At 37.4% G+C, this 15,816-nt stretch overlaps 1 long non-coding RNA gene across 1 annotated transcript; it reads right to left on the bottom strand.

Moving 5' to 3' along the window:
• Positions 1-2,661: 2,661 nt before the first annotated feature.
• LOC145575469 (uncharacterized) lies at positions 2,662-3,680 on the bottom strand. Its single transcript, XR_014098266.1, has 2 exons — positions 3,331-3,680; positions 2,662-2,857 (listed from the first exon to the last, which is right to left on the bottom strand). It is a non-coding gene; the product is annotated as an uncharacterized LOC145575469 (long non-coding RNA).
• Between the last annotated feature and the right edge of the window lie 12,136 nt (positions 3,681-15,816).

Genomic DNA, 15,816 nt, shown 5'->3' on the forward strand with positions numbered 1-15,816 from the left:
AGAAAGGTCTCGAAGGATGATTTGACTGAGTCAAGAGACTTATATTGATAAGGTTCTTGACAGGTTTGAGACGACAAACTCTAAGAGAGGATTTCTCCCCATGTCCCATGGCATTACACTCAGTAAATCTCAATGTCCGGTTATGCCAGACAAGATGAGTATTATGGCTATCGTACCATATGCTTCTGCAGTAGGATTGATAATGTATGCCATGATTTGTACAAGTCCAGATGTTGTATATGCTCTAAGCATGTGTAGCCGGTTTTAGGAAAATCCAGGTGAAGCACACTGGACAGCTGCCAAGAACATCCTTAAGTACTTGAGAAGGACGAAAAGAATGTTTCTAGTATATGGCGGAAAAGATGAGTTGGTTGTCAAAGGCTATACAGATGCGAGTTTCCTAATAGACAAAGATGATTTCAAATCCCAATATGAGTACATTTTCTGGTTGAATGGAGGAGTAGTGACCTGGAAGAGTTTGAACCAAATCACTGTCGCAGACTCTACGATAGAATTAGAGTATTTGGCTTCTGTTGAAGCAGCTAAGGAAGCAGTTTGGATTAAGAAGTTCCTAACAGAGCTGGACATTGTACCAAGTGCTCAAAAGGGAGTTGAGTTGCATTGTGATAACAATGGCACCATTGCTCAATCAAAGGAGCCTAGGTCACACTTCAAATCCAAACATGTTGAGAGGAAGTATCACCTCATTCGAGAGATCGTTGGCAGAGGAGATGTCAAGATGTACAAAGTTCATACGGATGAGAATATCGCTAACCCACTTACTAAACCCATTCCATTGCCAAAGCATGAGATACATGCTAGTGCAACTGGATTGAGGCTAATGATGTAATTTAAGTTGTATTTTTTTTTAGAAAAACCTATTACATATGTAATACATTCGTTTGTAAAATTATGTTTAATAAGAAATTCGGTATTTATCTTATTTAATTATGGTATTTGATATTAAATAAAATGTCCAAAATAATTATAGATTGATGGGTTCATTAGGTTGATGACCTGGTGAATGAAACCCCATTGGTGAACTTAATTCATATATTATTTAAGTTCCTAGTTCGAAATCATTAAAGTGGACATAAATGATTTCAATTAATGGACTACCATGTAAGATTGATTGGATAACATAGTTTCATGGGCTATAGGAGCGTAGTGATGCTAGGTCAATCATATGGATATGCATGAATGATGCATGATCGAACTACAAACCTACTTTGAAGTTCAAGTATAGAGCTTCCGGATATATTAGTGGATTCCTTTGACATGAGTGGAACATTGATACCTTTCAATGATTGATATGATATAACTGTGTACACTCAATCGTCTACCCGTAACTAGAGATTATAAAGGGTGTTTCTTGGTTACTTCATGAGTTGAGTAGGAGTTTTGGTTGCTACAAGATTAGATTGAGTCTACCCATTTAATTAGAAATGTGTCTTGGCCCCTTGAAGAGGGAGAATTTAGAAAATGCATGGCCGTGCTCAAATGGATTACATAGTAATCATTTGTCTTGTAATTCTAGCTCAGATTTCAAGAAAACATTTATAGATTAATATGATCACGACATGAGATGCAATCATGTTATCAAATAGACACACATTGGCTTAAGGATTTTGAATATTTGCACACTTGTTTCAGAAAAGTGGGAGATTGAAGGAATTATGTCTTTGATACATGCATATTACTAGTTATATCAAGGATCACTATTATAGAGATAATAAGTTCGTTTTTTTGGGTCGTCATTATCTGTTGCTAGACTATGATAAATGATCTTTGGGCTACTAAAATAGTCCAAATCCCGCTAGAATGGATCCTATGAGGTCACACAACAAGGGTATTGGGTTAAACAAGTTAGAGGCCCATTAATGGGCTTCATGAGCAAGTAACTAATCATGAATAGGATTGGGCTAGAATTATTTAGAGATGCGATCTATAAATAAGTTTCATGCCTAGGGTTGCAGAGTAGTCATAATTAACACACAGTGAATTTGACATCAAGGCAACCTATCCCAAAAACCCTAATCCTTCTCTTTAACTCCTGGCCCTCCTTCTCATGCCTAGACCGCAGGACCGACCATCCTTGGTGGCGCGTGTGGTGGTTCGCGGTGGTTCATTGCTCTCTCTTCCCCGTAGAAGGTCAATTAAAGGGTTTAATTGCAACTAACTAGCATTAGTGGAGGTTTAATCCGTGCTCGTGGACCAAGTAGAGGAATCACATTTGAATTTCTTTGTCTCCCTTGTTCTTGCTCGATTATTAATGGAATCACGCTTCAAAAATATAATTTCTTATTCTTTATGTGTTATGCATTCACTAGTAGAATAAAGCAATTGGCCACCGGTTCAAAACCCCCCTATGCCACCGGTTTTGAACCGGTGGGCATTTGGGGGGTGGCAATAGTCTAATTTAAAGCCACCGGTTCAAAACCGGTGGCAAAAACAAGTATTGCCACCGGTTAACCGGTGGCAATTATGCTTCCCGCTTTTTTTTTTTATTATGATATTAGTATATTACATATAAATGCCACCGGTTAACCGGTGGCAATAACATACTTTTTTTTTTTTTTTTTCGGCTATTTGCTACAATAATAATAATAATTAAAAAAAAACACTCGGTAAAATATAAGGCAAATAACATCACAATCAATATAAGAGCGCAATGAAATATACTCACATTTATATTCAAATAATAGATTGTTATTGTACAATAAAAAAAAAAATTACAATTAAGTATTAAGTACAAAAAAAAAATTACAATGAATTATACAGTACAAAAAAAAAATTACAACATTAAAAAATAACAATATTCCAAAATGAAAGTCTTGAATCCAGCATCAATTAACACCTGCATCAATTAAAACCCAGAAATTAATAAAACTCAAAAAAAAAATGTGAAAAAAACCCAGAAACTCATGCATGTATACGGTCACCCGGAAAGGATGAAACAGAAAGAGAAAAGGCTTCAAAAAAAAAAAAAAACAGAAAGAGAAAAGGATGAAAACCCAAAATTTTCGCTCAGTGAAACCCAGTAAATTCGAAAATCAAATAACCCAAAAATTTCGAAAATTAAATAAACCCAATAATTTTGATTATCAATTAAAAACAGAAAATTTTCGAAATAAAAAACCCAAAATTAAAACAGAAAAATTTTGAAATCAAAAACCCAAAACCCAAAAAACAAAAAAATCAATTTCGAATTCCACCAAAAATAACAAAAACCCACCCACCATAACCACAACCACCACCAAACACCACAACCCATGAACTCCACCAAAAATAACAAAAAACAAAATAAAAGTAAGAAAAAAGAGAAATTACCTCGAATTTCAGCAAAAACCCCCGAAATTATCTTGAATTTGTGTTATAAAGGTCTAATTCGACCATGAAAACTCTAGATCTAGAGTTTTCATGGTCGAATTAGACCAGAAAACCCATATTTTCATCACGAGGAGAGAGTAAGTGCGACAATAAGCTTGATGGTTAATGGCGGTGGTTGTTGATGCGGCGGTGGTTGTTGTTGCGGCGGTGGACGAGCCGGACGAAGGAGAGAGGAAGATACCGCGAGAGAGGGAGAAGATTAGGGTTAAGGAGAGAGAAAGAGAAGAGAGATCAGGAGAGAGGAGGAGGTCGACGAGAGAGATTCAGGGTTGAGAGAGAGAGAGAACATAGAGGGGGAGTAAGAACGAAGGAGATAGAGAGAAGGAGGAGAGCAGGAGGAGAGGTGATAGAGGAGAGAGAAGATTAGGGTTAGGTATATAAAGGAAGGGGAAAAAGAATGGTGGTTTTTTTTATTTTTATTATTTGATTATTGCCACCGGTTCAAAACCGGTGGCCTTTATCATTTATGCCACCGGTTTGGTTTGAACCGGTGGCAATGTACATATGCCTAATCCCGCCCATTTTTTAAGCCACCGGTTTTCAAAAACCGGTGGCCATTGAGCGGTGCCTTTTTCAATTTTTCTACTAGTGATTAGATCTTGGGATTAGGTGCTTTATGAATATGATTCATGTTTTCCGCAATTTAGTACTTATAAACTCTTACACTTGGCTCTATATTGATGAAATGATCCCAAATACTTAGAAAACAACTTCTTTTATGTGATTATAAGTCATAAACTCTTATAACTATGTGTAATAAAGAAATGATTTGAGAGATAATGACTTCATTAATTAAGTATTGAAGAAAATAGGCATATTAGAAGCCATTTAGGCTTACTTGGCTCTATTTTGATGAAATAACACTTAAAACTTAGAAAATAACTTCTTTTATGTGATTAAAAGTCATAACCACTTATAACTATGTTACCATGAGATGGTTTGAGAAAGAATGAGTTCATTAGTTAAGTAATGAAGAAAATAGGCATATTATAAGCCATTTTGGCTTTACTTGGCTCTATTTTTATGAAATGACACCTAAAACTTAGAAAATAACTTTTTTTATGTGATTAAAGTCTTAATGATTTATAACTATGTAATAGTGAGATAGTTTGAGAAAGAATGAGTTCATTAGTTAAGAAATGAAGAAAACAAGCATATTAAAAGTCATTTTGGCTTCACTTGGCTCTATTTTGATGAAATTACCCCTAAAACTTAGAAAATAGCTTCATTTATGTGATTACAAGTCATAACCACTTATCAATATATAATAGTGAGATGGTTTGTGATAGAATGAGTTCATTAGATATGAAATGAAGAAAATAGGTATTTTAGAAGTAATTTTAGTTTTACTTGGCTCTATTTTGATGAAATGATCCCAAAAACATAGAAAATAGCTTCTTTTATGTGATTATAAGTCATAAACTCTTATAAATATGTAATAGTGAGATTATTTGAGAGAGAATGAGTTCATTAGTTATTTATTAAAAAATTAGGCATATAAGAAGCCATTTTGGCTTTACTTGGCTCTATTTTGATGAAATGACCCCTAAAACTTAAAAAATAGCTTTTTTTTTAATGTTATTACAAGTCATAACCACTTTTGACTATGTAATACTAAGATAGTTTGAGAAAGAATGAGTTCATTAATTTAGAAATGGAGAAAATAGGCATATTAGAAGTCATTTTAGCTTGGCTCTATTTTGATTAAGTGACCTCTAAAATTTAGAAAATAACTTCTTTTATGTGATTACAAGTCATAACCACTTATAACTATGTATAAGCGAGATTATTTGCGAAAGAATGAGTTCATTAGCTAAGAAATGAAGAAAATAGGCATATTAGAAGCAATTTTGGCTTTACTAGGCTCTATTTTAATGAAATCATCCCAAAAACTTAGTTTATAGCTTCTTAATGTGATTGCAAGTCAAAAAAACTTAACTATGTATTACATAGATGGTTTGAGAGAGAATGAGTTCATTAGTAAAGAATTGAAGAAAATAGGCATAGTAAAAGCCATTTTGGCTTTACTTGGCTCTATTTTGATGAAATGACCCTTAAAACATAGAAAATAGCTTTTTTTATGTGACTAAAAGTCATAACCACTTACAACTATGTCATAGTGAGATGGTTTGAGAAATAATAAGTTCATTAGCTAAGAAATGAATAAAACAGGCATATTAAAAGCCATTTTGGCTTTACTTGGCTCTATTTTGATGTGTTTGGAGTAAAATGGTTCCTACACTTAATTAATTGGTCTTTTTTTTTGTGTTTTTAATTCATAGACACCTTCAAATACTTAAAAATATGAATGATTTGAAAGAGAATGAGTTCATTAGTTTTGTAATGATGAAAATAGGCAAACTAGAAGGCTTCTTTGCTTTACTTGTAACTTATGATGTTGTTGGTAAGTTTTTTAAACAATATATATTTGTATTATGTATATCTTTAAGGAGACCTACTAGAAGAAGGTTGAAGAAGCCACCACTCAAGGGATAAAAAAGAGTCCGAACGAGTTGTATTGGGAGACTGTGGGTGGTCGCAACAAGAAGGGTCGTGTGAAGGTACTTAGCAAAAGTGCAGAGTTGTACTATGGCAACGAGATGGTCGAGTTTCCAGGTCTTCAAAGTAGTATATACCGTTCGTTGTTTCTTAGATGCAGGATCAGATGGAGCATAGGGTGCAGGCTCTTCGCAGTGAAATCTGGAGTGAACTCTGGAGTGAAAGCCGGAGTGAAATGGAAGCTGAGATGCAAACCTGAATTCAAGATGAAGTGGCCGAAATGGAGAGGAGAGCCCTGGAGAGGTGGAATGAGTTCATGAGTCGATTCTCCAGCAACGACACATGTTCCACCTTTTAGCCTCAGCATCGAGACCCAAGGACGACCTAAGTAGTGGAGGAGCAGGCCAGGGTACCCCGGCAATTGTTTAGCCTAGCTTTGGTTTATGTTGTACGGACATGTACTTAATTTGAAACATGTAGCTTTTGATTATATTCCCGCTTTTGTAAAATTGACTATATATTATGTAGATTTTGATTATGTTCAATTTCAGCATAGCTTTTGTGGAAATATATATATCAATATTTCAGTAATTCAATTATGATTTTATTTATCACAGGTATTAGGTGCATGAGTATAGGTTTTGAATGATGCTAATTTTTTTCCGATGGAAATTTTGAGGTTTAAATCTGTCGGAAGAAGAAATTTGCGACGGAAATACTGGGTGAAAATTCCGTCGGAAACCTTAAACATTGCGAGGGATTAAAATTCCGTCATAAATTTACGACGCATAATTCCGTCGTAATTTTGCATAATTCCGTCGTAATTTTGCATAAATTTACGATGCATAATTCCGTCATAAATTTACGACGCATAATTTCGTCGTAAAGGAAATTTAATGACAGAATTTATTCGTCATAAAATAGCGATGGATTGTGAATTAAAGTCAAAAAAATTTCCGTCAGCAAAAGATCTGCCGGAACCCCCCTTTTCGATGAAATTTTCCTCGAAAAATCACCTTTTTCCTACGAACTATTTTCCGCAGACCTTAACGACGGAATTCTATCATTGATGTGATTTGCGACGGAATATCGGGCTCTATCAACAGATCTTTTCGGTCGGAAATGGCCTAATTCTAGTAGTGTGAATGCTATAGTCTCGCGTAAAGCTATCCCTAAGAATTTAGAAACGGTTTGGTTAAGCAAGAATTAAGCAACACAACAAATCAAATATAGAAATCAATATCACAAATTATTGGGAATTAGTATCCACATGCACTCACAATGGACATGCTAATAAGATAGGAGATTGATCAATCGAACAATGTAAGGGAAAATAGTAATTGCAATCAAAATGACTCGAAAAGCTATTTCCTAGGCGTCAAACTAGGGGTCTCTACAAATGACTAACTAGGAACATCAAAAATCAAGTTTAATCGAAAAATGTAATTTCCAAATCAATGTGTCGTATCAATGGAAAACTACAATGCAATCTAGCTTGAGAATCAAGGTTAGCTACTCAACAAATCAAACACATGCACAATTTCTTCAACCAATTTAATCACAATATCAAAACAACCAAAATCCCCAAGTTAGCTATGATCTATCATTTATACATGCTTCACCACATCCCTAGCAAAGAATCTACTCACTACACATTGTAGAAATGAAGAACAAAATAAACCAAGTTATCAAAATCATTATCAACAGTGCAATCAAATGATCAACAATCAATCTATGAACTTGAAATTCAACAAAATATCAAAATCAAACACTAAGATTGGATTAAAGAGAATGAAATTCTTACAAAACTTTGATCAAATTCAAATACAATGAAGATTAAATGTAATAATCATCAATTCATCAAGTTTCTCTCTCTAGAATTTAAGAACAAGAATTCCAAGCATAAACTTTCCGTTTCTAAAAATCTCATAACATCTAACTCTAAATATATACTAAAAACTAACTCTATAAGAAAATAGGTAGAACAGTCTATATATAGTGAAACTAACTAAGGAGAAATTAGTTGGACGTCCTAAAATGACCCGTACATGCCCGCCCTCACTCTAGATTGTGCGACCGCGAAGAATGGTGTACGGATCAGGAGACAAGGGCTGCGTGCTTGCGCATATGTGGTGCGCGCCCGCGCCATCTAGCTGCGTGCCCTCGCCATCTAGCTGGAAGCCTGCGCCTGGGAGCAGGGGATCCTTCTCGTGTGATCGTTGATGCAACCCGTTGACAGGATAAAGTCGTATCCCCAAATCAAAATTAATTCCTAAATCCTTTAACTAATGTAGATAGGGAAGTAGGGTCGAATCCACAGAGAAACGGATCTTTCTATTCCTAATTAACTAATATAATCTAGATTATGAGGTAACCAATATTTATATTTGAATAAAAAACTAAACTACGGAGATCAAGAATGAGGAGAAAACAATATATAAAAGGATCTAGGGCATAGGTTCACCAATAATTAATATTCCAGGGTAAAACATAGTAATCAATCATTGACGTTGCATAAATAACATGATTAACATGCTCTCGCAATTTACTAATCAACATAGATCTAACAGGCTCTCGCAATTTACTAGATCTATGTTCCTATTGAAAATAGCCTTTAATATCAAATTAACATCTACTCGATTCATCAATTCAATATTGCTATACTTTTACAAGCCGCAATTGTAAAACGTTAAAACAATTCAATAAGAATTTATCATGCATTACCAATAATCAACAATAGTCAATCATCAATGGATCAATTAACCAGATTGTAAAGGGCTTTCGCTACGTATTACAATCACATAATTAATCTAGCGGTATTAAATCTCATCTCTCGAATCTCGACTTAACCATTTATAAATTAACCTGCCTATTGAAACTAGACCTAAACATCAATTCTCATCTCTCGAATCTCGAATCAATGTTGTCAAACTCATGCATAAAAGATAGGCCTAATCTAGTCACATAGCATTAAATCAATCATTAGGAAATTAATCTAGCATTGATAATTAACAACAAAAAATTACCCCTTCATATTATTTATGGATCCCCATAAACCTTAGAAATAAAACTACTCACACATAGTAGAAATTAAACTAATCAAAGCAATAAAGCAAGACATCATGAATGGAATAAAATAAACAACTAAGATTAAGAGAAGAGAAATCGTTACCAAAATAAATCTAGAATTAATAGTAGATATAGAATAAAGGTTTAGGGGGACGAAAATCTAGGAGAACAATTAAGAGAGTGAAGAAGAAGTAAAAAGAAGAAGAGAGAGTACTAAAATCGTATTACGGAGGAGTATTTATACTCCGTACAAAATCCTAAACTAAAACAAATTAAAACGACGCTAATCGTCACCGGGCGCCAGCCTTAGCTTCTCCTGCCCGGCCAGGCGCGCCTCCGGGCGCCAGCCTCTTTGGCCGGGCGGCTCACTTGGGCAACTATTTGGACTACAATTGGGCTCCAATACTTCGGGCCAATCTGGGTTTCCTCTTCCGGTCTTGAATACTTGGTCCAAATGCCCCGGTATCACCTATATCGAGCCCTTAATCACCGGTTCGGTGGCTCTAACCGGCCCTGGGCTATAGAATCTGGTCGTGCTTCTCCAATGTTCGTGATTGCTCCAAAATATCTCGGGAAAATACTCCAAAAGCATATATCCCAGCAAAAGTCAACCAAATCTATGAAAACACTAGAAAACACCAATTAGTAATGAAAGTGGCTCTAAAGAGCCAAAAACAGTACTAATTATGACCAAGGGACGGGGGTAAAATACTATATAAAATAGACACATCAAACTCCCCCAAGCCAAACCTTTGCTTGTCCCTAAGCAAAGATCTCATCAATGAATCTATAAATATGCTTCACCCCAAAAAGTAAAAATCAAGCACAAACGATTCAGGGTAAATCAAATAAACCTGCTTCAAAGTCAACCAATCAAATCCATCTAATTACCAATCTCCCTAACAATTGTCAAACGGAGCAAACCACAAGAGCATATAGAATTCAAGACTAGTGCTCACGCACTCAACTCTCATTTTTGTGGCGAGTAAAAGATGTACTCGATCGCTCTCCATCCAACCCCTTTATGTGAACAATGCCCTCCCAACTCACAATCTCGTGTGTATAAAACAATGAACGCTCAATCCTACTAGTCGACTCGAAATATGCCAAATCATAACTTTCATTGATAAACAACACTTTCACATTCATACAATTCTATGCACAAAGGTCGGAAGGTCTTTAAAGCTTGTAATGTAAGGCTAGGGTAAAGGGTAGGATAAATTTGGGAATAAGTGAGAGAAAAGCTATGCTTAAGGGAGCAAACCGTATCAAAACCCATAATCAAAACAAATAATGATCATACATCTCCAACAACATAACTAACTCCAACAAAAATCAAATATACTCGAATCATAATAAACAATCCCAACTCTTACATATCACTCATAAAATATAATAATGAAGAAGGGGAGTGAATAAACAAACTTTATTTTCCAAACTTGAATTTTTCATTGAAGCTCTATTATTTTTCTTTTGATCAACCTCCAACTAAAACATTTGAACATTTTTTTACAAGTTCACTTATTTTTTTCACATTTTTTTCTTGAACTTCTCTTTTTTTTTTTCATAATATCATGCTTTATTTTTTCCAAGAAAATATAACTCTCAAACTCATCAAAAATAAACATGATCAACAACAAAACAACTTCTCAAATCCCACCAAAATTGTGCAAATAATAAGCACACTACAAACCCCCTTACCTCACTCACTAATAGCTCCCCCAAGCCAAGCTTGGGACTAGTAACCAATGGGGCAAAATAGGCTTGTAATGCGGCTTATAAACAATAAAAATTCAAGGCAACTACATGGGTAGCAAGAAGGGAACAAATGTATCTACAATATCTGGAGGCTACCTAAAAGAACAAATGCCTTCGTCCTCCTCAATGTGCATAATAATGAATCATATAAATATTACTAATAGTTGTAAACCAATACTCAAATTCATTGACATACCAGGAACTATGGAACTATCACACATTTCCTAACCAAATCAACTAGTCAAGCACCATATTCACAAGTAGTTGGACAAAATTGACGCATGTTAAGGTTTCAAGGCAATCAAACATCAAATCATGATCAACTAATCCACAATGCTTATCAAATACCAAGAATCAAAACAATTTTCTCAAGTAAGGGGCACAGGGAAGCATAATTTACAATTAATTGGTACGTATTTTTGGATTTTTTTTATTTATCAATTTTTTTTGTATTTTTTCATATATAAAAAAGCAATAAAACTAACCTAGAAAGCAAGAAATCTAACCGAAGAAAACACACCAAAAATAAAAGAAAAGAGAAAAAGAAAGATACCAAAACCAAAATCTCCCCCAAGCCAGAATCAGACAATGTCCTCATTGGCTCGGGAACTAGCCCAGCATAGCTAGTCCTGATCATCCTCATCAATCGAGCCAAAACCTGCACCTCCATTGTCACCTGCACCACCTGCACCAGAAGAGCTACCACCAAAATAATCAGCGTGAAAACTCCCCCCGCCGGTCCCCCGAAAGGAATGTCCTGGCCGTACCCGAAGAAAGAAGAATAGTCAGTGTAAATACCACGGGCAGTGGGATCCCTATCGTATCCCTGGGGTGGAGGCTGAAACCAGTCAGGGTGAATAGCGTCGTCGGGAATTTTGCCCCGATGAGCATAATCATCGTACATAGGGTAGAGAGCTCTACCCTGGTTCTTCTCTATGTACCCTAACCTCTGGTCTAAGGAGCCTACCATCCTCCTAAGGTCAGTATGAGAATGCTCGATACGTCCTAAGGCCTGACCTATACTCTGAAGATCCCAAACTGGGTCAGAGTCAACATGAGGGACGGAGTGAGACATACGAGGTGGAGAGAAAGCCACCTCGGTCTGAGGCTGGGGTGGTGGAACTGGTGGTGGTGGTACCTGCCCCCTAGCGTTGGTAACTAAAACAGCATAAGTGTAAGAAGGTTGCCCTGGGGGAAAGGCGGTCAAGTCAGGACTGGGTAGGGGAAAAATGGGCAAAGGTTGCTTGCTCCCAGTCCGAATACACCAAAAGGGTGTCTGCTCGCTATCCGGTCTAACCCACCCCAACTCCTCAAAATACCTAGCAGTCATATAGGTATCTGATCCACAGTTTGTCAGCTGGTGGGGTCCGTCCACTACAAAACCAGCCTTTTTCACTGCTATTCGAGTGATAAGGCCACCTAAACGGATAGGGGCCTTGGATGTGGTGCTGGCCATGGCATGCCTACTCATATGTTCAATTTCCCGTACCCATACACATAGTGTCCTATGACAGCTAGTTCGTTAGATTGGGCATTATGGGGCTCGGCCCTACCTAAAAAACACTAACCCGCAAATCTTTGCCAGATTTTTGGGACAGGGTGGTGAATAGGTTTGGTACTAGCATGTTGGGGGTCGACGGTAGGCAAACCAGTCAGAGCATTATATATGTCACCCATTTTATAGTCCGCATGCCATTGGTGAGATAATTTAGAATTTAATTCAAAAATTTTACAAAATTCTACAAAAGTTAAACTAATATTTCTATTGTTCAACCTGAAAAATAAATTTGGCCCATTTCTACTACTAACAACATGGAAAGTAGACAGGAATTCACAAGTAAGTTCTCGGAAAGTAGGACAGTGCATATCAACAAATTTTCTCATGCCAATGTCATTCAAAAATCATTTTACAGAATCATACAAACCAAATGATTCTAGGGTAGGGCGGTGTAACCACCGAGAAGGAATTACCTCACGACCGATTAAGTGCTCTAGCCGCTCCTTTTGCTCTCGGCTCGCAATCCGGATCGTCGGCCAGTACGGAAGTTGCAAGTCTGGGTCGTATTCCTCCCTCGAACTGGAGCTCCTACCAAAAATGGACCTAGCCCTCTTTCAAGCCATGTTAGGAAATGGGTTTGAAAATTTATTGAATTAAATCTGATAAATTTTTATATGGAAATGTAGAGAATGAAGAGTGGATCACAAATATGTAAAGAGTTTTGAATTTAGGTGAGAAATGGAGGAGAAATCTTAGAGAGAAGGCAGAGAGAATTTGAGTTTTAGAGAGAGAAAGTAATGGAGGAAAGAAGAGTGAAATGAGAAAACCGAAGGAAGAAGAAGAATAGAGGTGTCGGGTATCTCACGCCCGGTCGGGCGGTGTGTCGCCCGATCGGGCGATCTTATTTTTAAATATTGATGAGCTATCACGCCCGGTCGGGCGATCTAAATTGTAAAATTTTGCCCAACTCTCGCGCCCAGTCGGGCGCCCATCGCCCGATCGGGTGATCTAATGTTCAGATTTACTCATGGTCTCGCGCCCGGTCGGGCGCCCTTCGCCCGATCAGGCGATCTGTAGCTCTTTAAATTTCGCCCTTCTCGCACACGGTCGGGCGAGGCTTGCCCGATCGGGCGGACAATTTAGTCCGTATACGACGAATTTCGCGCCCGTTCGGGCAAAATTACTTATTTTTAGACCCTTGCTCTCGCGCCTGGTCGGGCGAGCTTAACCTGATCGGGCCCGAGGCTAAATCGTCCAATTACTATTTTATTCTTTTCTCCAAAATTTGGCTAACTCTTTTCCTTCAAACCTGTACAAATACTCATAAAACTCATTAAATTCCCTCATCTCTCCTCTCATAAGAAAAAGGAAAGAAAAACTAGTCTAAGAAGCATTAAAAATACGGGTTGCCTCCCGCAAAGCGCTGGTTTATCTATGTCCCGCACGACCTTCTTACCAAGTACAATATCTAGGACCTTTGGCCTAACGCTTGATCGGGTGGTTTCTCACCCGGTCTAGCTGTGTTCAGGCTGCGATGCGGCTTCCTGACATACCCTGTGGGATGCCAAATCACCTTATCTGGTGGATCCTCCTTGACTTGGACTGGGGGATCTTCAATGCTACGCACTAAAAATCCTTCTTCGATCGAAGGTTGCTTCAAATTGTCATTGCGTTCAACACTTGCAACTCGATCTGGCGGAACACTTACCGTAGGCTCGATTCGCACAACTTGCACGATCGGTTCCACCTGTTCATCCTGGAAACCAAGACCAACATTATTAAGCACTCTTTATATTGCATCGACTTCCTTCTGCCATTTGTCTATCTCATCTGAAAAGGATGCAACACAAGATACCACCTCCAAGGGATCTTTTTCAAGAGTTTGGGGCTTGTTAGAATAATTTTCAACCACATTAACACTGAAACATTTCTCCTCAGTCATGGAGCTTTTAGGGGCATTATTCAGATTAAAAACAACTTTATCATCCCCTACTGATAATGTTAACTTAACACTTCTTACATCTATGACTGCTCCTGCAATGTTAAGGAACGGTCTACCCAAAATAATTGGGGTTTTCATATCCTCAGCCATATCAAGAACAACAAAATCTACAGGTATATAAAATTTACCTACTCTAACGGGGACATCCTCTAAAACACCTAAGGGGTATCTCAAAGAACGGTCGGCCATTTGTAGAGTTATATTGGTGGCTTTTAATTTACCCATATTCAACTTAGAACACACAGATAATTGCATGACGCTAACACTTGCACCCAAATCACATAATGCATTATCAATCAAGAGATTACCAATATGACAAAGGATAGAAAAGCTACCTGGATCTTTTAATTTAGGTGGAGACTTATTTTGAAGTACGGCACTACACTTTGCAGTGAAAGCTACTGTCTCTACCTCACTAATAGACCTTTTCCTCGTCAATATTTCTTTCATAAATTTTGTATACGAGGGGATTTGTGTGATTAATTTAGTAAAGGGAACTGTTACCTTCAAATCTTTTACCACCTCCAGGAACTTACCAAACTGCTTATCCAAGTTTGTCTTAAATTGACGATTAGGGAATGGAAGTTTGATAATTGGCTTTGGAGCATTATTACTCTTATCTGGAGTAGCCACCTTCTTTGGAGTTGTACCCTGCAATGTAGAATTAGATATGTTAGTATTATCCTTTAGCCCTGCAGGGCTATCAACTACATTGTTTGGTTTAACGGAATAAAGATTAGCATTATTTAATAAAACAGGTTCATCAACTCCGGTCATAGAGGGCCCTTCATAGTTTGAACCACTCCTTAGAGTAATTGCAAATGCTTGATCCGTAGGCCTAGTCGGCTGTGCCGGCAGAGCTCCCTGTTGGCGGGCTTGTAGGGTAGCAGAGAGTTGCGCAATTTGATTATCTACAATTTTATTATGCGCTAGAATTTGATTAATTGTCGCATCTCTACTCTCCATGTGCTTTTGCATATTAGCCAACATTGCTCTAATTTCCACCAGAGAAGGGTCAGAAGATGAGGAGGGTTGTTGTGGTTGGTTCTTCTAGCTAGCATTGGGATGATAATATTTCTGCTGCTGTTGCTGGGGCGTCTGTGGTTCTTGTGGTGGTGGATTTTGAACATTAGTGCTCTGGTAGGAAAGGTACGGATGATTCCGATACCCAAGATTATAGGTGTTGGAGTATGGGTTATTCTGCCTATAAGCTTGGAAGGCATTAACTTGCTCCACAGAACTCCTGCAATCTTGCTCCCAATGACCTACAATACCACAATTTTCACATAAAGCCTCATTAGAATTATTATTAATCGCAGAAACATTAGCTACATTAGCAGTGCTCAGATTATCTAATTTTTGGCAAATAGAGGTCAGTTGAGCTTGCAAAAAGGATACATAGTCAACACTATTTTTCCCCTTGTTCGCAAATCCTCTAGGATTCCCATATTGGGAATTGTGTATCGCCATGTCTTCAATAACCTGACCTGCATCATCAACATCAAGATTCATAAATCTCCCACTAGCTGCAGAATCTAAAATTATTCGAGAAGAATTTCCAAGGCCATTATAAAAGGCTTGGATTAACTGCCATTGCGCT

The sequence above is a fragment of the Chenopodium album genome, chromosome 1 (assembly GCF_948465745.1).
Source record: "Chenopodium album chromosome 1, dcCheAlbu1.1, whole genome shotgun sequence".
Lineage (NCBI taxonomy): Eukaryota > Viridiplantae > Streptophyta > Magnoliopsida > Caryophyllales > Amaranthaceae > Chenopodium > Chenopodium album.